Genomic DNA, 24,221 nt, shown 5'->3' with positions numbered 1-24,221 from the left:
ACGGCTCCCCCTGGTGGATCCATGATCCATTGCAGCTGGTTTCATTATAATTAAATGTATTTATCAAGGGGGCGTTTCAAGTCCTGCGGGGGGGTTTTCCTTTTCAGAAGGGGCCCACCCCGTGCCGATCACGGACCCGCATGGGTAGGCGTCTGAAATGAAGCGCTACATCTGTAGCTGCAAAGGGGGATCAAGTGAAAGCCTGAGAGTTTGGAATGGGTGTCCTGAAAGCTCCTGCAGGTGTGATCAGAATCAGAATCCCTTTATTAGTCCCAGAGGAGAAATGCACATTGTTACAGCAGAAAGAGCCAGAGACAGCTTCAGCTTCATGTTACTTAAAGCATGCAGACAACAAAGTATTAAAGATTAAAACAAGAAATTATAATTAAAAAAAAGTTATACATTTAAAAAAATACACATCCTGTAACAGTTCTGAGGATTTAGCAGCCAGGTATATATTGCAGAATTTTAACAGCATATATATATATATAGCACATAGTTGGTATTTAACAACAAGGGGTGTTATAATCTGTGTTGTTGTGTGGGGGGTCTACTAGGGGTCGTGGTGGTTATATAGTCTGACCGCTGCAGGAAGGAAGGACCTGCGGTATCTCTCTAAGATGCAGGTGGTCCAATACATTTGTCTATATTGTGTATAATTGAGTATCATCCGCATAACAATGAAAATGTACCGAGTGATTCCTTATTGCCTAAAGGAAGCGTATATAATGTGAACACAATAGGTCCGAGCTCTGAGCCCTTATGCTTTGCTGCGGCAGAACTGGCTGGATTCAATCAAACAGAACTCTAAACACATTTTCAGGTCTGCACACAATCTGCAATTCAACTCTGCACTTTCTAAAACCCTGCACACGGTTCTCTGAGTAACACACAGAGATCTGACATATCCACCTGTCAGCCATTTTCAAAACACTTCCTTAAACATGCTACACATATGAGCCAATGAACGGATACACATGCCAGCTGACCGTTACCGCCTGGCTGCGTTACTGCTGACTCATCAATCAGGATATAAGTACAAACAACAATATCCTGTTTATGAAATACACAAGAAAAGAAAGAAGATTGAAGTCGTTAATTCATGAGAAAAGCACTCAGATAGAAAGTCAGAAACATTTGATTAAAAGAAATGTAAATAAAATGTCCAAAGAAAGTATTCAGAGTAATTCTTATTACAGTTTTATAATTGTTTTATATATTTCACAAATGATCTGCTTTGACTGCAGCTTGAGAAACTTCTGGATTCAGTCTGAAAGCCTCCTTTTTTAACTTTAAACATGGTCTTTAATAATGTTGTAGTTTAGTTGAACTCTGAGAGGTCGACTCGCTGGACTCCTCACTGGGACTCTGGTTCTGGACCAGCTTGCAGGGTCCAGGAGTTCTTGGAGAGAAGGAGCGCTTCCTGCCGCAGGACTCGGGGGATGGGAGTTCCTGAACATGGAGAAACAGCTTCAGTAATTAGAATAAGTAATTAGATACCTTACCGTTACTACGCTCATAAAGAATGATAACAATAATGCGTATTGAACTGGTTTAATTAATTAGTGAGTTTGTTTAAGGTAATTATAGAATGTTATCAGTAGCCTATGTCCGCATAGCAGTAACAACGGTAAAACTACATTAAAACAGAATTGTCCCCATTGTTTCTTTAATAGTTACTAACATTAGATATTTTATTGAGATGTGGACCGCAAAAAAAATGTGCCTGAATAACGAATTTAGCAGTTGGACATAAAAGTCAACTGAGTGTCACTTGCAATGACAGTGTTGTGTTTTTATTTTATGAGTTTATGTTATAATTTTCAAAAGGTCTTGTGTTTTATTTCGGGGGGGAGGCCCTTTTTCCAGTTTAGAGCAATAGCCCCTCCAAATGTCTGTTTTCATTTTTCATTTCAAACCTTTATTTAACCAGATTGGTCCCATTGAGATCATAGATCTCTTTTTCAAGGGAGACCTGCAGCATATAGGTTCCACATGAAACATAAAACAATAAAGGACATCATACATTATATTTACAGGATACATAGTTATAGACATTTACAAGTGCCCATTGTATCAGCAAGCATTTCATTTAGCCTAGCTTTAAAAACATGCAGAGGAATGAGATCGCTCAGTTTCAATTCTTGCTGAAGATTGTTCTGTGCACGTCCTTGCCAGCTACCCTGCAGTATACAAAGTCATTCAAACTAGCTGCACCTTTACCAGCTTTGAGAACACTTTCATGATCAATCATTATAAAACATATCATATATATTATTCTGAAATGGACCAATCTGCACTACGACTACTTTTACTGTTGCTACTTTCACTATATTTTGATGAGAATACTTTTCTACTTTCACTTGAGGAACACTTTGAATGCAGGACTTTTACTGTAACAGAGTATTCCTACACTCTGGTACTTCTACTTCTACTCAAGTTCAAGATCTGAGTACTTCTGCTTTTACTCAAGAACAAGACCTGAGTACTTCTACTTTTACTCAAGTAAAATATCTGAGTACTTCTACTTCTACTGAAGTATATTTTGATGGTAATACTGTAACAGACTGGTTATAATGTTGATGTTTTCATGTGTTTTATTCTTCAGAGTTTATTTACATTTTACAGAGTGTCAGTGAACGCCTCACTGTGTTGATAGACAGTTGTTGTAATAATGATGACGATGAAACAAAGAGAAACAGCCAAAATGATGAAGAGAAACCAGAGTGTTGTTTTCCTCTGAGGACGCGCTCCATCAAAGAGTTTCATGTCTGGATGAATGGAGGATATTCAGTACTCACAGGTCTTCTGGATCTTGGCTCTGATCGTCTCATCTCTTCTGATCCTGTAGGGATGAACACAATCCAACAGTTATGGATCCAGTTTAAAATAAGTGTTTGTTCTTTGAGTCAGCTTCAGAGTCCTGATCTCATGCTTTACATCCCATCATATCTTCTCTGAAACACTACGACTGACTGCCACAGCTCTCAGCTGCATGACAGGAAGTAACAGCCATTAGTCAAGGAACTAAAAACATCCCATCAAACACAGACTACCTTTTCCACTCTTCTGTCAAACCCCATATGTCTGGTGGAAAGTTGATGACTGACTAAACGTGGCTTTGCATTTCCAGCTGGCCTTCTCTAGTTGATGGAAGAATGAGAGTGCCTGCAGTCAGTGGGTAACATCACTGATCTGTTTCCCAGTGAGAGAAACACCTCCCTGTGTTTCATACAATACTGCTGAACCAGCAGAGACCCCGTACTGACCTGAGGGTCTCCAGTCTGCAGTCTGGACTCTCCAGAAGATCTCTCAGCAGCTCCACATCTGAATCCTGCAGAGCATTGTTCCGACTCAGGTCCAGATCTCTCAGATGGAGGTTGGACTTCAGAGCTGAGGCCAGAGCAGAACAGCTGATCTCTGACAACCTGCAGCCACTCAGACTGAATAAAGCAAACATGATGAGGATAAAAATATGTTTATAATCCAATCAGATGTTTCTCAACATTTAAATGAATCTGAACAGAACAATGTGTCTACTTCAGAAAGTGAACTTTATCATGTAAAACTAAAATGACTTCAGATTACCTTTATTCAGACATTATTGTTTACTAAATATTAAATACATAGATTTACTTTGAACTACTAACATCTATTACAGTTCCTTTAAGAAACAGTCAACATGTATGTCTGCAGTTCTTACTTCAGTACGTAAACATGAAATATGAATATAAGGACATTTACAACTTTATGGATGTTAGTTATTAATGAATATAAATGAGGTTCAATTACAAAGTGACAGTGTTGTAGTCAAGTCTCCAAGTCACTCTCGAGTCACCACTCTTCGAGTCCAAGTCCGAGTCACCAAGGGAGAGTCGTAGTCGAGTCCGAGTCCAAGTCCGAGTCACCCAAGGAGTGTCCGAGTCGAGTCCGAGTCATCATTACCTGTGTTCAAGTCCGAGTCCAAGTCTGTGTCACCAAGGGAGAGTCGTAGTCGAGTCCGAGTCCAAGTCCGAGTCACCCAAGGAGTGTCCGAGTCGAGTCCGAGTCATCATTACCTGTGTTCGAGTCCGAGTCCAAGTCCGTGTCACCTAAGAAGAGTCCAAGTCGAGTCCGAGTCACAAGTCTTCATGTATTAATCTTCGTGGATATATGTGTTGAAATGCAGCTGCTCCTCTACATTGCTTTCATCCTGTCTATTGAACTGCTGTGAAGCGAGTTTGGCTACAATTCTTGTAATAGGTTCTATACAAATATAAAGCGTATTACTAATATTAATATTATTATTATTATAATATATAAATAAACTATATTTAAAATGAGTTACCTTTTAGAGAAGTGATTATATTTTCCTATGGTAAAGTTTTCGTTTTGCACTATTATTTTGATAGTAATAAGATCGGGACTCTTATTTTGAAGGAACTTTTACCGGTTAAATCAGTTTACTGAGCCAGAAAGCACATGGCTACTTAGCATGCAAAATGACATCATTCTGCATGTTAAGTAGCCATGTGCTTTTGTGTTATTGGCTGAATCTTTATTTATTGATTAGATCACATTACTCTGATGATAGTGTTCAAGACAGCCATGTCTGAACTCGATCCTTAGAGTAATGTGTTACGGACAGGGTTGGGTTGTAACGGAATACATGTAACGGCGTTACGTAATCAGAATACAAAAATCAAGTAACTGTATTCAGCTCGCGTTACATTTGAAAAACGAGTAATCTGATTACAGTTACTTTCGTAAACCTCAAGTGAATACATTTTGGATTACTTATTGGAATTATTGGTGGAAAGATTTCCTCTCAACATTTAATATTCAAGTAGTTACAGCCGAATCATCGCAGCCCACAAAACCACCGCAGATGGACCAAAGAAGCGTTTGAAAACAAATCGCGGGTCCGCTGGCTCAGTGAAACAATAACAACGAAACATGGAGGAACACAAATCTGCGTTTAAATCGCGTGTTTGTATATATAGGTGTGTGTGGTTAAAACACATCAGCCTGCGGTCGCTCTTTAGCCTTACTAATGATTATTTCTGAAGGTATACACAGTGAAGGCGGTGCGTGGAAGGCGGTGCGTGAAAGGCGGTGCGTGAAAGGCACTGCGCGGCTCGCTCGTCTTCTCAGAGGCTAAGTTAACCCTCCCGCTGCCTCCTGGCGCTGCAGAGATTTCATGAAGTGAAGGAGGTGTTCCTTCTAAAAAACAGCTGTGGTCAGCAAATACTATGAGTGTCACGGACATGAATTCATAGATCAAGGCAGACTGGTGCACACACTCTCCTGTTTTGCCAATCCGGTGCTTAAACTATAGCTCTACACCCCTGGCCGAAATGTCCTTAAAATGAAGTCCGAGTTCGACATTTTAATTCATGTCCTGCCAACACTGGCAGGACAAAAGGCGACACGCCCGTTCTAAGCCGTGTCCCTCACTCCTCACATCCCAAGCTGCATCCCCAACAAGTGTATTATGTTGTTACATCGTTTCAGATGTGATGTTTCAGTTGTGCTCTTGATAAGCCATTAAAACAGTAAAAACACGTTCAGTTTCCTTTTGCTTTTTGTGTCTCCTGTTCACCAAAACATACCATCTGTGATGGAAAAAGAAAGTAATCCAAAAGTAATCTAAAAGTAATCTGATTACGTTTTTTTTAAGACACGTAACTGTAACTGTATTCGGATTACTTTCAGAGCCATGTAATCCGTAATCAGTAACTGATTACATTTACAAAGTAACCCTCCCAACCCTGGTTACGGAGCCTTCTCTTCAATATTGTTTCCACATAACGAGCATTTTGCGCTGCTCTTTTCCAATGTGGAAGCAGAATGTGTGAAAGCATACAGCACGATGCTGTGTGTCTCGAGACATCTGTGTCTCAAGACACGTGAACTCGCCTCGCAGGTGCACACGCCAGGATAGAGGACATCAGACTCCAGAGAAAATTAGCTCGAGTCCATGTCAGAGCGTCAATGTACAAGTCGAGTCCGAGTCATCATGGGGGGAAAACTTCACTAGTCCGAGTCCAAGTCAGCGTATGCGATAATTCACGAGTCCGAGTCCAAGTCATCGTGCGCGAGAATTCATGAGTCCAAGTCCGAGTCGAGTCACGAGTCCGGAAAATCGGCACTCGAGTCCGAGTCCAGGAACTGACCTGAGGGTCTCCAGTTTGCAGTCTGGACTCTCAATAAGATCTCTCAGCAGCTCCACATCTGAATCCTGCAGAGCGTTGAGACTCAGGTCCAGATCTCTCAGATGGGAGGGGTTGGACTTCAGAGCTGAGATCAGAGCAGAACAGCTGATCTCTGACAAGCTGCAGTCCTTCAGTCTGAAGAAAGAAAACATGATGAGGATACAAATCTGTTTATCATCCAATCAGATGTTACTCAACATTTAAATGAATGGGAACAGACAAATCTGTCTACTTCAGAAAGTAAACTTTATCATGTAATGTAAGTAGTATAACTGATGTCCCTTCCATCACATTAGTATACATAACAAGTGACAGGTGTGCCCGCCCCCCAATTATGCTAATGAGCATACCTTTGTTCGAGGTGTGATCACATGTAGCTGTGATATCACACGAAGGTGTGAAATCCTTTGATGTGAGGGGTGAGGTGTAATCACACGTAGGTATGAAATGCCCCCCTCTAGTAGCGCCTTTGTTGTCTAATCTAATTAGCCTTTGATGTCTGTCCTTTGATGTGAGGGTTGAGGTGTTATAACATGCCGGTGCTGTTAATCTATGTGTTGATTAAGGCAGTCTCTTAGTGTTGTGTGTGAGACTGTCTCACACCCCGTCCCCTCGCACCCTCGTCCCCTCCGGTCCTTTCCTGCCACACCCCCCATGTGAGGGGTAATGTGTTTTAGCGTGTAGGTGCGATATGTCCCCATGTAGTACAGCTATTGTTGTCTAATCTAATTAGCCTCTGATGTCTGTCCTTTGATGTGAGGGTTGAGGTGTTATAACATGCCGGTGTGATATCGCTTCGGTATGTTATAAGCCTTTGATGTTAAGCTATGTGTTGATTAAGGCATTAAGATAGTGGGGGTGGAGTTAGGTAAAAAGACTGTGACTCTAAAAGGCAAGTTTGTGATTTTAACACTTATTTACTGACACTAGGCAGATTTTGGCTTTTTTCTCTTTTCTTGTGTTACTAAGATACTTTTAGACACACTTTGATGTATGCAACACTTAACAAATGGTAGAATATGAAGTACTTTGTAAGGAATTTGGTTTCTTTTAATGGCCTAGGCAGATTTTGGCTTTTTTCTCTTGCCAAGATACTTTTAGACACGCGTCTGCAATTTTTGAGATTGTGCAGAAAAGTCTCCGAAACGCCTTGGATCCTCCATTTATCCGTGTAAATGTCTTTATCAATAAGACTCTGGTCAATCACAGTAATGAAGTCGGCGAGCCAAAGTCTTTTCATTAACGCGTTGTAATTGTTTCTGAAGAAAAGATCGGGCATGTCATTCAGACAATCGTGTTGCCTCTGGCCGGGGTGACTGACTCGGCATCCGTTTAGTTTAGTTAACAACAACTTCATAGGGGCTTTTAAATTTGTGTGAAGTAATTAAACATTAAGAATACAAGATCAGGGGGTCATTAAGATCTTTTAAATTATTATTACCCCTCTTCATAAAAGAGACTTCCTTATAGTTAATAAAGTAATTACACATTATTTCACAAGCCATACAACTTAAAAAAGAACATCTTTAGTTAACAAAAATCATATTAAAAAACTAATCTATTTTAGAGAGGGCAATAAAAGTTTTTTAGGTGTCTTAGTGAGTGAAAATGAATGGCTTTTTATTTAGTTTGAGCGTATTTCTTTTTTACCTAACTCCACCCCCACTATCTTCTGGCCTCACAGCCAAAGGAAGGGGGTTGTGACAGGAAGGGGTGAGAGGAAGCGGTGTGAGGCAGGGGGTGTGAGGGGGACGGTGGGAGACAGGCTCACACACAACTTCAAAGAGACTGCCTTAATCAACACATAGCCCAAAGGCTTATAACATACCGAAGCAATATCATACCGGCATGTTATAACACCTCAACCCTCACATCAAAGGACAGACATCAACGGCTAATTAGATTAGACAACAAAGGCGCTACTACAGGGGGGCATTTCACACCTACGTGTGATTACACCTCACCCCTCACATCAAAGGAGCTAACACCTTCGTGTGATATCACACTTACATGTGATAACACCTCGAACAAAGGGAGGCGGGACTTAGCTCATTAGCAGAATTGGGGGCGGACCCACCTGTCACTTTGTATGCATACTAATGTGATGGAAGGGACATCAGTTATCCTACTCATGTAAAACTAAAATGACTTCAGGTGACCTTTATTCAGACGTTATCGTTTACTAAATATTAAATACATAGATTTACTTTTAACAACTAACATCTAATACAGTTACTTTAAGAAACAGTCAGCATGTATCTCTGCAGTTCTTACTTCTTACTCTTAAAAATGAAACAGAGAGTCAGTGAACTGACCTGAGAGTCTCCAGTCTGCAGTCTGGACTCTCCAGAAGAAACTCCACTCCTGAATCCTGCACAGCGTTCCAACTCAGGTCCAGATCTCTCAGATGGATGTTGGACTTCAGAGCTGAGACCAGAGCAGAACAGCTGATCTCTGACAACCTGCAGAACCTCAGACTGAATAAAGAAAACATGATGAGGATAAACATCTGTTTATAATCCAATCAGATGTTTCTCAACATTTAAATGAATCTGAACAGAAAAATCTGTCTACTTCAGAAAGTGAACTTTATCATGTATGTAATAGAAACATATTATACTCACTTACTTTAATAATATCATTGTGTGATTCTTATTTGATAATGTTTATCTATATTTACTACTTCTCACACTTGTGGACAAGTGTGGACCATGCACGTTGGCATTAACAGACCCTTCTTTGTTCTTAAATGTCTGGTACTAATTAGAGAAAGCGCGGTTATCAGCTTCCCCCTTTTGACATATAGAGGTGTTCCTGCCTTTGTGTCCTCAGTGTTGACAGGGTCTTTCCATTATGAGAGTTATGTGAGATACCTTGTAAATGCTCCGGCCGAGAAACAGTCAACATGTATGTCTGCAGTTCTTACTTCTTACTCTTAAAAATGAAACATGAATATAAGGACATGTACAACTCTATGGATGTTAGTTATTAACGTATGCCGCCCCCCCCCCCATCCAGGATTTGGGCCAATGAGAAATCAGGGCTGATTGAAAACATTGAATTGTTGTAATATTATGTTCAGTGTTGTTATTTGTTGGGCTTTGTCCTAATATGTATTTTTGTATTAAACTATGTTGAAAGATTAGTGTAACATCATGTTTTCATTATGCTATGAAACTCTGAATCAAAGTCTGCGTGATCTTGGAGATGTTAGTTTTCTACTTCCAGAGGACCTTGGCGTGGATAAACCAAAACAGGAAGTCCTGGATAGTTCCCCCTCTCGGCTCTTCTCCGGGAAACAAACGTAGTTTTTCCAGCTCATGGTCCCAACACCGACCCTGGCTTGAATACTCCGTGAAAGGCGAGGCTGCGTATTTCCCATGCAGAAAGTTTAAGGCTCATCATCATGACGCATCGTTCACCGTAAAAGGCTTCAAAGACTGGAAGCATGCCTTACAAAAGGACACAGCTCTTCCAAGGAACATTTTGTGTGAGAAATTGTGGAGAGAAAAACCAATGCGCATCAAGACTGGTCAGGAAATCACAACTCTTGTCAGCAAAGATCCGCTGGCTCGTAACAGATATTACTTGGGCTCCATTATTGACATTTAAAAAATAAATAAATGAAATAACCATAAAAAAATAAAATAAAGGTAACATTCTTTCAGTCACAGTTGCTCACAAATACTGAAACATGAAACCAGAACACAATCACAAGTCACCTTCACACTGTCTAATTACGCTTTCTTTATACATTTTCTTAAACATAAAAATGTTCTTAAAGCCCTTTGAATCATTCGGCAAAGAATTCCACTTCTTTACTCCAGAGACACATCTGCTTTAAAGGAGGACGTGCAAACGTGCGGTCACTACTAGATGCACTTTAAAGGAGACCTATCATGCTATATTTGAATAATATATTGTAGGGCCATACCTATATAAAGTATGGCCATTTTGCATGATAGGTCACCTTTCAGAAACAGTCAACATGTATGTCTGCAGTTCTCAAAGGCGACTGGTCATTAGGGCCACAGCCCCACTCAGCAGAAAAAAGAATTACAAAAAAATGCAAAAAAAATACATCTTCAAATATATTTTAAGATGATGTTTAATCATCTGATTCTTCAGTACATTGCTGTTTTAGTCTGTGTTCTTCTAATTAGTGTCTACAGTGTGTCTATTGAGCCGTTTTGAGCGATGTGGGTCAAGCCCCGATCTAGCCGCTTTCTCACACTGTCTAAGTGAATGGGTCCTGTAAAAACTACACTGCGCATGCTCAGAGTATTTTTCAATGTGTGCGGCAAAAACATAATCACCATAGGGGCAGTGTGCCTTGCATCCCCACCAAACGTAATCTCATAATTCAGAGAGCTGATTGGCTGTAAGTACTAGTGTGTGAAGAGGAGACGAGAGAGAGCAGCGTATAGAGTGGTGCAGTGACGCGTCTTTGAGATTTTTGTCCAGAAGGATAGGCAAATGGACTTCATCTTCAAGTCAAGGTAAGACCGCAATTCGATTGAAGATGGGATCTTACTAAGAGAGAACAATCCAACATTTAAATGATAAAATTACCTTTGTTGGGTATTCTTTTGTTGAACTGTCTGTTTAAAATTAATCGAAGCATCAGACAAAAAAAGCTTTTGAAAAAATATAATATTTTGATTTAGGTCAAAATATAATATTTGTAAACCTGAAGAGTCAGTGCCAGAGCCTCAGCAGCCATGAACCTCACTGCAGAAGCTTATATATAGCTTATATATAGTATGTGCCCCACCACTTTTGTACATATAAAAACGCCACTGGCAGTTCTTACTTCAGTACGTTAAAAGGAAATATGAATATAAGGACATTTACAACTTTATGGATGTAAGTTATTAATGAATATAAATGAGGTTCAATTAGAAAGTGAACATGTGAGATCTCCAGCAGTAACAGAGAGTCAGTGAACTGACCTGAGAGTCTCCAGTCTGCAGTCTGGACTCTCCAGAAGATCTCTCAGCAGCTCCACTCCTGAATCCTGCAGAGTGCTCTCACTCAGGTCCAGATGTCTCAGATGGATGTTGGACTTCAGAGCTGAGATCAGAGCAGAACAGCTGATCTCTGACAAACTGCACCACCTCAGTCTGAAGAAAGAAAACATGATGTATCTTTAGAAAACAATGTTCCTGTTTGAAATAACTCCAGGTTTAACGGCCCGTCCACACTACAGCTTCGACAGCTTCAAAAACGGTTTCCAACGCGTCTGCCCATTCACTTTGAATGGGGTGACGTCACTTTTCGCCGAACTGCATTGTGGGAAGCAGAGCGGACCTTTCCTGGCGTTTCAGGCTGCAAAGGTTGAGCAATGTTCAACTTTTGAAGCTTCTGAAGCTTTTGGTGGAAGCGTCAGCCAATCGAATCATATGCCAGGACAAGCTCTAGCCAATGAAACCGCTGCTTGTGTGTCAGGGGCGGGAGATTCATGTGATTGGTTGTTGGTCGAGCTTCAGACACGCCCAGCTCCAAGCTTTTTTTGAAGCTGTAGTGTGGACGGGCCGTAGTAATCTGTTCAGAGTTAAACAGGGTTTTAATCTCAGAGATGATGCAGAAACAATCCACTGATAATCTGGATCTTTAACTTTGATCAGATGTTGAACAACTCCTTCATCTCCCTCACAGCTCCTCAGTACCGACAGCATCTCCACTGACTCCTGGAGCACAGGGTGAGTCTGTGGAAGCTCAAACTCTCTCCCTCACACATTCACCTTCTCTCTGTTTCTCTGATCGATATTCAGTCGTTAGCAGAAACGGAACAAATAACAATAACATTGTATTTGTTCAAATTCAGAAAATCATAAACACAAACAGATCAATATGAACTGCAGTCAGTGAACTGACCTGAGAGCCTCCAGTCTGCAGTTTGGACTCTTTAGTCCAGAACTCAGACGCTTCACTCCTGAATCCTTCAGAGGGATCTCACCCAGGTCCAGATCTCTCAGATGGGAGGGGTCAGACTTCAGAGCTGAGGCCACGACTTCCCAGTGAGTCTCTGAGAGGTCACAGCCAGTAAGTCTATAATAAAACATATATTACAACATGTGTTAAAAAGAGGAAACATTATATTAACCTCAAGATTTGACATGTTCTGATAGTGTAGTGGAGAGTTACGGCCCGTCCACACAGCGGCGTGCGTTGACGCTTCCCCATTCACTTTGAATGGGGTGACGTCACTTTTAGCCGAAATGCATCGTGGGAAGCGACGTGGAGCGTAGCTGGCGTGGCTCGCTGCAAAAGTTGAGCAATGTTCAACTTTTGACGCCTCGGCAGAGGCGTCAGCCAATCGAATCATATGCCAGTACAAGCTCTAGCCAATCAAACCGCTGCTTGTGTGTCAGGGGCGGGAGATTCATGTGATTGGTTGTTGGTTGAGTTTCAGACACGCCCGCCGGCAAGCGTCAGCGCACGCCGCTGTGTGGACGGGCCTTTACGGTACGTCCACACAGCCGCGTTAAAAAAATCTTGGAAATCTTGGAGGTGGTGTCTGAAGCTTGGGGATTTTTTGCGAGCAACCCGACCAACAACCAATCACATGAATCTCCCGGCCCCGACATATAAAGCAGTAGCAATGTTAAAACGAAGTAAACTGGATATAAAATCCCCAAACAGACGAAAACCTACCAGTTTCACCCACTGTCTCTGCCACCTCCCTCCATGCCTAGTTCATCCGGTTTGTATCCCGGTAAGTTAATAGGGACTGGTCATAAAGAACCGGGTTATTTGCTAGCGCAATAACAAATTTCTCCTCCATTTTTATGAATATAGAAAATGAACTGCGGTATGTCACTCCCAGCTTGCACGCCGTTTGATTGGCTAGCGCTTGTACTCTCATATTTGCATAAACGGGATTTGATTGGCTAACGCTTCCACCTCAGCTTCAAAAGTTGAACATTGCTCAACTTTTGAATCCTGAAAATCCTGGAAATCTTCGCTTTGCTTCCCACAATGCAGTTCGGCGAAAAGTGAAGCAACGTGACGTCACCCCATTCAAAGTGAATGGGCAGAAGCGTTGGAAGATTTTTTTACGCGGCTGTGTGGATGGGCCGTCAGTGTTGGCACTAGTGTTGTGTCTATCACTAGGTTCACCCCGGTGTGTCGGCAACACATACAGATCAGGGTTTCCGCTAGGATTTTTTCTCGCCGGTCAAATGTCCGGGCAGAATTTATTTTACCGGACAAATTTGAAACTTACCGGTCATATTTCAATAATAATAATAATAAGAGTTGTGTAGCAGAGTTTCCGTTAGCAGGTAATTACCGGACTATGAGCAGATATGCTTCAGTTTAAAACTCAGTTCACGGGGCTCATTTTTATATTGCTTCAGTTTATAATCGTAACAGATCGAAAAATTCAGATTCATTTTTCAATAAATTATTCCACAAACAACAAACAACATAATTATTACATTCAAACAAACTACTTGTAGTAGATAACGTACATTACAGTGGCGGCGCTAGGGGGTGGCTACTTGGGCTCAAGCCCCGGATATTTTCTGAAAAGCCCCGGATGTTTCACTTAAAAAAAAAAAAATTCAAATACTTTTTTTTTTTTTTTTTATAAACGTCTCGGGAGTAATGTGCAGTACCGGAGTCCACCAGAGAGGCAGCCACTGTGGGACATTAGCCTGCGTACTGCGTAGCCTGCCCTGAAGAAGAAGTGATCCTTCCTAGTGCCTGACGAGTTTTAAGCTAATAGCCTATACAGTTATGGATATTAGAAAGTTATTGTCATCGAAGCAGGCGCCACATGCTGCAGCAGCAGCAGCAGACAACAATGTCATCACCAGCAGTCAAGAAATGGATGATGTTTCAGGTTTGTTAATCTAATGGTGATATCTGCACTCTGGCTGACTGAGTAAGAAGTGAAAAAGAGTGATGTAACGTTAATGTTATAGCATAAACATGGATTAACCACACAAAGTATACCCTTATATGTTAGTATGTATACAGAACATGACTAAAAATTATCCTAAGATGTAAAGTTAACCCTTCATACCTCAGTCTACTTTTAAGACACTAAAATAACGTATTCCATTTTGTATTTTGTTTTCGCGCGTGGAATTATACCGGCTCTCGTTTCAGTACACATGACAACAGAACTGACAGGCAACCCTCTGAATCCGATTGGCTGTGACTGCATCCACTCAGAGTGTCCGATTCAGAAACGTGACTTTTACACTCTTTACGTCACAAACAAAGATGGTGGATGAGAATAGATCTATAAAACGATAAGCAATGCGCCAGAATCAAGGTGAGACTATCCGCATCCTTTAAAACTCTACGCACATTCGTTTCACCTTAATAAGTAATTGACTATTTGAGTGAGTTAAGGCATTAGTTTGCTTCATTAAAGGGTGTTAATGAGTATTCTCCAGTGCCTTTTGTCCGCTTTTAGGGTTAATGTTGCTCTCAAAGTGCACCAGATTGATGCTTTCAACTTCAATATTTAAAGAAAATATCTTCCCGGGGGAACATGCCCCCGGACCCCCCGAGAGGAGGCGACGACCCCCCTAATGGATGTTCGGTCCACCCCCCACTTATAAAAAATAGCACTGTACCCCTGCAACCCCCCCCCCCCCCAAATCCAACAACTCCTGGGCTAGCCCCGGATCTCCTACAATCCTAAATCCGCCTCTGGTACATTATTCAAAAGTTTACATCACATTTGAATAATAACACGGGAGAAATCGGATCCTCTCTTTTGCCTCCCTCTCTCTCTCTCCTGACAGCACGTCAGTTTCTCATGCAGCTCCTGCAGCTCGCTAAACAGAGGGCGGGGCTTCAGGTGATTATGCAGAGCTGCGTGTCTCGGTCAGACTCAGCAGCTGATCTGATCTCTCTCTCGCGTCCGGTTACACTTCACTCCCGTTCATGTCCATATCGATCAGATCCAGCTCTCCTGATCGGCCTTTATAGAGAGCACCGATCAAACTATTAAGAGTGAATATCGGCCGATAATGACCGGCGGCCGATCGATCGGAGCCTCCCTAATTATTACCAGACATTTTGACCGGCAGGTTTGGAATTTACCGGTTTTTAATAAATCTTACCAGCTAAAACGGTGACCCTGATACAGTGTGTGTGTGTGTGTGTGTGTGTGTGTGTGTGTGTGTGTGTGTGTGTGTGTGTGTGTGTGTGTGTGTGTGTGTGTGTGTGTGTGTGTGTGTGGTTTTTCCTCTAGGGGAAATAAACAAAATACAATCAATATAAGATAACTTTTGCATCCATAAATAATATACATAATATTCCCAAAGCTTATAGATATAATAGTCTAGACAAGCTATAATACAACATGTCTCCCTTCACCTATAATAAAAAATACATTAACACATGATGTCAAACACTCATTACCAGGGACACACAGAGATTTGAAGTTAAGCTACCGCTAATGCTAATGTTCCACTTCCGGTCTTTGGAAAGCCGCAGCCGATGCTCTTATTGTGAAACGGTACAGACATAATACTTCCGGTTAGCGGAGAAATAAAGATCGATAATCTCTAAGAATCTCACATTTAACGCAACATAAATGTTTATCCACATGAACTACATCTTAAACATTAATTATAAAGTGTATAACAATATAACAGGCAGTACTGTGGACAAACACTCACCTTCATTTACGCACACTGACACACAACACAACTGCATAACCTCCTGCAGCTTTACTTCGCACATCACCCTCTGAAACATGACGTCACCCAAAACAACTAAACAGGTATCAACTCTGTATAATAATATATATATATATATAATCTGTATATAACTATAACTTTGGTACCTTTTCTACAGATAGACCTTTGCTGTTCATTTAATATAATATATAATAATATATTATGAGTGTAATGAGTTGTCAGTGTGATCTGATCACATGTCTGTGCTCCTGCTGTCACTGACTGTTACCAAAAGAAAATAAATTAAATGAATCACTTGACGATATTAGAGATGTACATATTTAAATGTTAATTAACATTTGGATGTGAATGATGGATGAAGGATGTTTTGGCTTCTCTGAGCATCTGAGCATTTATTGCGCACACAAACACAATTAACAAACCAATAAAGTTTCAATATGTTCAACTTGATACCATCAGATGTTCCCAGTAACTCAGCATTAAGACATTACTCTGTTGTTGGTGGGACATAATATAGATCTGATTTTAAACTCGAACATATTGTGATCCAAACGCGTGTGTTTAATGATAAAGAAACTACTAGAAAGTAATCATTAAAAAATGGGTTGTTGCTACACTTAAGGTTTGGAGGGAAGTCTGTCGTAATCAAAAACTATTTGAAGATTTAATCTTCTTGAAAGAAATGCGAACTGATCAAGACTTCCCTCCTCACAAACTTAACAAAGACCATCACATGTTTAAACTATGGGCTTCTAAGGGCTTGAGGACATTTGGACGAATGTTCGGTGATAAAGACGTGAAATCCTTTGAACAGCTTTCGTTACAATATGATTTACTCAAATACCATTTATTCAGATTCTTCAAGTGACGAGTTATCTTTCCGGCATTTAAAAAAAGAGATATTTTCATGACATCAAGCCATTGATAAAATACATGCTTACAGTTTATGACCCTGGAGTGGAAACAACATTTCTAACTAAGATGGTTCAAATATTAGAATAAAGAAATCAAGGTGAACACAGTATTATTAATGCAACAGATCAATGGGGAATGAATGATCCTGCAATATACCAGTAGATTGGTAACAAATGTGCAGAAACATTCATAACACAACCAACTCAAACTAATGAAGCTTAGCGCAAGTTCAAGCAGGAAGCCCAAGCTCTTCATTCATATTACACGTCACTTCTTTACCCTCTCCTCCCTCATTAAGTGATCGGGGGCGTCACTCCCCAGCTAACCAATCACTCCTCTCTCCATTCTCACAAGCCTATCGTTGCACCCGCTAATCCCTTTATATCTGCTCTTCCCTCTTGTCAGCTGTCATTCCATGTGACAATACGCAAATGGCAGTACACTAATACTCCTCTTCCGTTAAACACTCAGGAATATATAAGCTCAAGATGTCTAATTCAGACTTTTTCGACAACGAACCTTTTTCGAAGGATCTCGATCCTGGCTCCGACGTACCTCCAGAAGTAGCTTCCAACTCCTCAAGCCACCGGCGCATGAGCGCCCGTCTGGCTTCCCATGGCGGCTCACGTACGGCAGAGGCAGACTTCCTCTTCTTCCATCTACTGCAGCAGGGCATTTCTGAAGCCCCAGATCTCCCTCTCTCCCAGCTTCGGTAGCTCTCGGACCAAGTCTCCGGCGCGGTACACCAGCCCAAGCCAGCAGCTCCAGCCAGCTCTGCCGAGAGATCAGGGCGAGGTCGCGGGCGAGGTCGCGGGGGAAAAAGGACAAGGAAGGCGAGTCCTCCACGAGCTCACTCGTCGAAAAAATCCACCCCTTCCCAGGCTCACCCCAGCGCCGACCAGCCCGGGAGCACCGGAAACCAGCCCCTCGCGGACGTTAGCTTAGCAAACACCCTGCAATCTCTGGCAAGCTCCTTGCTGCTAATCGACGCTCGCCTCCAGTCCATGGAAAAGGGCCCTGCTGGAGCTTCAACCTCTTCCGCGAACAGGGCCGGGTCTTCTGCTTCGGTACCGCCAGGGTTTATGCCGGGTCAGGGTCTTTTACATCCACAAGCGGTAGCTCCCTCTCACTCCCTGGCTTCCGCCCTCCCAGCTCCTCCAGGCAGGATTTACATTCCCCACCCGCTAACATTTCCTCACGGCTTAGAGCGAAAATTCTCAAAGGGAAAGACATTAATCTCGTCAGCCTTATTTTGCCTTCCCCGGAGTGCGACAAGTCCATTGCCACGGGAGGAAGCATCACTGCCGTCTTCAAGTCTTCAGACCCCCAGCTCCTCAAAGACCTCAGCATAGGGCAATTTCTGGTTGCTTTTGGCATCTTTCGGGAGGTTCTCTGTTCAGTTTACCCCGAAAGAAGGATCGAATTAGATGCTTATCTGGCCATGATCGGCGATCTTCACCTTAAATACGGAAGATCCGTTTTCTACTTTTACCATCAAAGTTTTTCAAGCAAAGCAGCGCTTCACTTAGCCCATCACAACGTTCGCCTGGATTGGTCCGTGCTGGACACCGAGCTGCTCGTGATGGCTACCGGCGGCCATCAAGTCGCTACGTGCAACAGCTGCGGGGTGCAGGGCCACACCTCCCCTTTCTGCCCTTCAGTGCCTCTCTCCGGGCCTAGAGTCTTTCCCACGCCGTTTTACGGGAATAATAGTCAAAGCCGTCAGGTGCAGCATAGGCAAGACGAGAAGATTTGTCATAACTTTAATGAAAACGTGTGCTCCTACCCATATTGTACATTCCTTCACATCTGAAGTTCCTGCAAGGATGCTCATCCGAGGTCTGTATGCCCCAGGCTCAACCGCAGCTTTGCCACTACCTCGCGCCAGGAACCACGTGGCAGATCATCTTTCGAACCATCCCCCCCTACCCCCATTAACGCCACACATTAGCAGCGGCCGTATCTACTCACTCAGACACTCAATGAGTCTTCTTTTTTTTTATTCATGGATGCTGCCCCATCCTTGGTTTTGGGGGGTTTCTTTCAGGGAGAAAGAGAAGTTCATGTAAGATGATAGAAGACAGTCTAATCACCCAATCAAGTGCATCTATGTCTCACCGTGGCGTAATTAAACTGCTAATTAAGCTAGTCCTATCATTTTATGCTAGGCATTTGCACTCATTTATATTTGGTTTCATGCTCACATACATGGCTTACGATAAGCCAGGGTATGATATTCATGCATTATTGTACTCAAGCTAACAGCTGCATTACATTGTCTACATCTCCCTCTTCGCCCGGACATCGGCTCGTGCCGTCAATCCAAAATCTCTCCAGTTTACCTATGGTAAACATGCATATAACTAGTGGTGGTGTCTTAATAGCATTTCAGGGCTTCGTTCAGGATAGGTGAAGCAACCCTGCGGCAATCAAGGTAATTATTCCTCATCCCTACAACAACCGGACAGTGGTCCTCCTCTGCCTTCACATCCTACATTCGCCCGGACAGCAGCGCCACACGGCCATCCAAAGATCTCTCTAACCTGGTATTTATGCATTTAGTGGTAGTGTTCATCTGTGTATGTTTAACCCTGCATTGCAGGTCATCGACCATCGTGTCGGCAATGTTTAGTGGTAGTACGTAAGCCCGGCACTGATTCCGGCCGTCGGCTCTCGGGTCAGCATCTTATGATGTACAGTAAACCCGGCAGTGATTCCGGCCGATTGTTTAATCCACATGTTAATCTCTCATTTAATCCATAGATCACTGCAGTCAGCCCACAAGGTAAGAAACTCATTACAGCTCAGTATGTCATACTTCACTTCTTTGGGGGTTTCTTCGGAGCGGTTCTTCCCCTCCTGAATGATAATCCTGCAAACCGGGGCCTAATTGCCAAACACCATTCCATTCTCCTGTCTCAATTCTGGCAATCATTATTTCATTCATATGACGTGTCCCAGTAATAAATATGTATTTCATACATCAACGTCTCTCCTGATTGAACTGGAAAGAATACACATGAAGCTTTTAATTCCATACTTTAAGACACCCCAGATTCAAAGTGAATACAAAGAAAGCCTCACTTCAAAATGCTGGAGAGAACGCGCTGAGCAGAAACCAGACACATATATTCTGGGCCTGTAATGTGTTAGGAGACTTCTGGGAAACAGTTGGAAGAGAAATGTCCAATATCTTCTTCTCTCAACAAAAACCCATTGTCCCTATCACTGGGGGAACACCAGAGGAGATACAAAAAGATTCCTATCTATTTCTGGTCATTAGAAAAGCGATCATCAAACAAGTGACAAGGAATTGGCTAAAAGATAATAACTTAGTAAACTCACAATGGAATAACTTAGTAAATGAAATCTATGTAACGGAGAAATCAACTAGATTAGAAACCAAATGCATATCTTTGAGGAAAGGTGGGAGGAATGGGTCCGTATAGAACAGTGCTTCTCAAAGTGTGGTCCGTGAGCGCCCCCTAGTGGTCCGTGAGTATATTGGTAACATTTCACATTTTAAATAAATAAGTTAATTTAAGTTTTCCGCACTCTCGCGGGAATATCTCCGCAAAGGAGCGAGGTTAAGTTTCACTTTTGATTGCATGATATAGCCCAGCGCAACACCTTCGTCACACATGTTGCAACCTGTTTGTACCATTTTCAGGCGATTTGTAATCTGTTATAGAAAAACGATGTGTTTTTGGATATTTGTGGAGTTACGTGGTCCGCGAGTGTTTTTGTATTGGTTAAGTGGTCCTTGGTATGAAAAAGTTTGAGAAACACTGGTATAGAACAATATAGTGAATATAAGTAATGTATACCTGAGTATTCATAATGTATTAATAATGTGTCCATTCTTTTATTTGTAATATTATTAATACTATTATGTTATTGTGTCTTTTCATATTTGTCATCTGTTATGTAGTTAATCTATGTGCTTAGATGTGTTTATTCTGTTATGTATGTTTTGTGAATATTTTCTTAAAAAGCAAAGAGAAAAGAAAGTAACAATAACATGTTTCTGTGATAACTGTAAGTCCTGCTGTGTGGTGTGATCACATGCTGAGAAACCTCTCAAGTCCTTCATGTGTTTGACATGTCGCCTCCATCACTCAATATGAAGAGAGAAACGCTTCAGTTTAACTATTATTATAAATAAATAGAAGAACAGTGTTGGTTTTATTTTGCTCTCAGTATTTAAACAACAGAAATGTTATAGTGTTTATTTGAATAATTAAACTTCTGATCCACATTAGTTTATAAAGTTAATCACATCTGGACTTACTTGGCCTTCCTGCAGTTCCTCACAGCTGGAAGCAGTCTATGTCGTCCATCCAATGATGTTTTGTACTGACCCAGGTCCAACTCATCCAGAACCTCCTCTGACATCTGCAGCATGTAGGCCAGAGCAGAGCAGTGGATCTCAGAGAGTCTCTCCTCTGATCTGTTCTCTGACTTCAGGAACTCTGTGATCTCTTGATGTACTGAGAGGTCCTTCATCTCTGTCAGACAGTGTAAGATGTTGATCATCCTGTCGGGAGACATTTTATAACTGCTGATCTCCTTAAGGTTGCTGATGGCTCTCTGGATGGTTTCTGGACTGTTGTCTGTGCGACCCAGCAGGCCTCCTAACAGTCTCTGGTTGGACTCCAGAGAGAGGCCGTGGAGAAAGCGGACAAACAGGTCCAGGTGGCCATTTTCACTCCAGACGGATTTCTGAATGGCTCCCTTCAGAAAGACATCCAGGGATGGGTAATCCTGATCTCTGCTGTTGTTATAGTCTCCCTGCAGGAAGTCCTTCAGTACCGCTGTGTCTCTGTTGGTGTAACCGTGCAACACGTAGACTGCAGCCAGAAACTCCTGAATGCTCAGATGAACAAAGCAGTAGACTGTTTTCTGGAAGATCACACTCTCTCTTTTGAAGATCTGTGTACAAACTCCTGAGTGCACCAAGGCCTCGTTGACATCAAGGCCACAGCGCTGCAGGTCTTCTTGGTAGAACATGATGTCTCCTTTCTCCAGATGTTCAAACGCCAGCCTCCCCAGCTTCAGAAGAACCTCCCTGTCAGCCTCCGTCAGCTGCTGTGGACTCGTCTCATGTCCCTCTTCATACTTCTGCTTCTTCCTCTTGGTCTGGACCAGCAGGAAGTGTGAGTACATGTCAGTGAGGGTCTGGGGCAGCTCTCCTCTCTGGTCTGTAGTCAACATGTGGTCCAGAACTGCAGCAGTGATCCAGCAGAAGACTGGGATCAGACACATGATGTGGAGGCTCCTGGAGCTCTTGATGTGAGAGATGATTCTGCTGGACAGGTCTTCATCACTACATCTCCTCCTGAAGTACTCCTCCTTCTGGGCGTCAGTGAAGCCTCGTACTTCTGTTACCCTGTCCACACACTCAGGAGGGATCTGATTGGATGCTGCAGGTCGGGAAGTTATCCAGACGAGAGCCGAGGGAAGCAGCTTCCCCCTGATGAGGTTTGTCAGCAGCACGTTGACTGAGGACTGCTGTGAGACATCAGACACAACCTCATTGTTTCTGAAGTCCAGAGAAAGTCTGCTTTCATCCAGGCCGTCAAAGATGAGCAGCACTTTGCAGACAGCCAGCTGCTCTGCTGTGACCTTCTGTAAGGTTGGATGGAAAACATGGAGCAGCCTGAGAAGACTGTACTGCTCACCTTTGATCAGGTTCAGCTCCCTGAAGGAGAGCGGGATCACCAGACTGACATCTTGGTTTTCCAAACCCTCGGCCCAGTCCAGAGTGAACTTCTGCACTGAGAAGGTTTTTCCAACTCCAGCGACTCCGTTGGTCAGGACCGCTCTGATGGGAGTCTGTTGGTCCGGTAAGGCTTTAAAGATGTCCTGGCACTTGATTGGAGTGTCATGGAGGGGCTTCTTCTTGGAAGCTGCCTCCAGTTGCCTCACCTCATGTTGGGTATTAACCTCTTCACTCTGGCCGTGTGTGATGTAGAGCTCAGTGAAGATGCTGTTGAGGAGGGTTTCACTTTGATCAGTTCCTTCAGTCACACGTTCACATCTCCTCCTCAGACTGAGCCTATGTTCATCTAGAACCTTCTGCAGACCACTATCTGCTGGAAGAGAAGGAAACAGGAGAGAATGAGGACAATGCTCTGAGAATCTAATTATAACAATAAAACAACAACAAACAGACTGAGTTTAAATGTTGTATAAACAGCTTACTGTCTCTGCTCTACAACAGTACACCTATTCAGAAACAAAGGAACCAGGAAGAGGAATAAGACGCTGCGTGTGTTCGGCCTCTTACCTCGGACAGTTCTGGTCTGACTGGCTGTCTGCAGTCCAGCTCTGGTTCTGGATCTTTCTCCACACTGGGGGCAGGAGGGGTCTCCTGATGGAGGTCTCTGCTCCCAGTATGAGGTGATGCACTGTCTGCAGAACCAGTGTCCACAGCTGGTAGAGACTGGATCCTTCAGGACGTCCTGACACAGAGCACAGCTGGACAGCTGCCCCTCCACAGGACCACCACTCTTCCTCTTCCCTCTGTGGAGATCAACACTTTACATTAGTGGAGCTGATTCTCACCAAAGGGCAGAGCGTCACAAACGTCTCTCTCAAGACTCTTCTCCTCCAGTAGGACTCAGGTGAGGGTGCTGCACTTTTCCTTGTTCATGTGATGTTTTTTTGTTGTTGTTGTTGTTGTTGTTGTTGTTGTTGTTTCTTTCCGTTAACTGTCAAGTGGGAACTAAGTATTTTTGTTAGTACGTTTTTGTGTTTCTCTTATTATCCTACGATGCTGTGATGTGTGGCTGTGAATAAGAACATATGAAGGACAGACCATCTGTTTATGTTTTTAGAAAGGGTCATAGAAGATTATTTTCTTCTCCCTGCTCCTTTTCGGTCAAAGGCGTGTTTTTAGAGACATGTTTTGTAAATATTTGTTATACATTAAGTTGTGCATACAATGAACGGAACAAATACAAATGAAATGAAATGAAAGATGAAATGTGTCACGCTTCACGAATACGCAGGTGACATGAATTTCACCTCTTCACTTTCTTGGTGTTGCCAGGCACGGATCTGGGTCTTTGCATTGACTCGACATGTAATCACACAAAGCTCTGTTATATCTGCTAATGCTAAACACAACCAGCTCACCAGGTCCTCACTATTATTAATAAACATCTTTAAAATACACATCATAAACATGCCCAAGTAGTAAATCATGTTTTGGACGATATATTTAGATTCTAGTGAGTATTTATCAATATCTTTGCCATTTAAAACCATGTTATGCCACTGATACAATGATGCCATAAATGAATATTGAAATATCCTCAAATAATGTTAGCTTGCTGAACTCTGCAGCCTTTGTTCTGTACTAAACTGCACACATGATATTATTAAAGAACAGTTTAATATATTAGATTATATAAAAACTGGATCCTCTTCAGGTCAGGTT

The 24,221-nt window shown here is 42.4% G+C and overlaps 1 protein-coding gene and 1 pseudogene across 9 annotated transcripts in view; both read right to left on the bottom strand.

The window, feature by feature from the left end:
- LOC117442439 (protein NLRC3-like) overlaps positions 1 to 24,221 on the bottom strand; it is a 113,649-nt gene that overhangs the window by 83,035 nt on the left and 6,393 nt on the right. The gene's annotated exons all lie outside the window — the stretch shown is intronic.
- Positions 247 to 23,853, bottom strand: LOC139432853 (NLR family CARD domain-containing protein 3-like; annotated as a pseudogene).

Source organism: Pseudochaenichthys georgianus, unplaced genomic scaffold, assembly GCF_902827115.2.
Source record: "Pseudochaenichthys georgianus unplaced genomic scaffold, fPseGeo1.2 scaffold_429_arrow_ctg1, whole genome shotgun sequence".
NCBI classification, from domain to species: domain Eukaryota; kingdom Metazoa; phylum Chordata; class Actinopteri; order Perciformes; family Channichthyidae; genus Pseudochaenichthys; species Pseudochaenichthys georgianus.
This window is presented reverse-complemented; position numbering and strand designations above follow the sequence as displayed.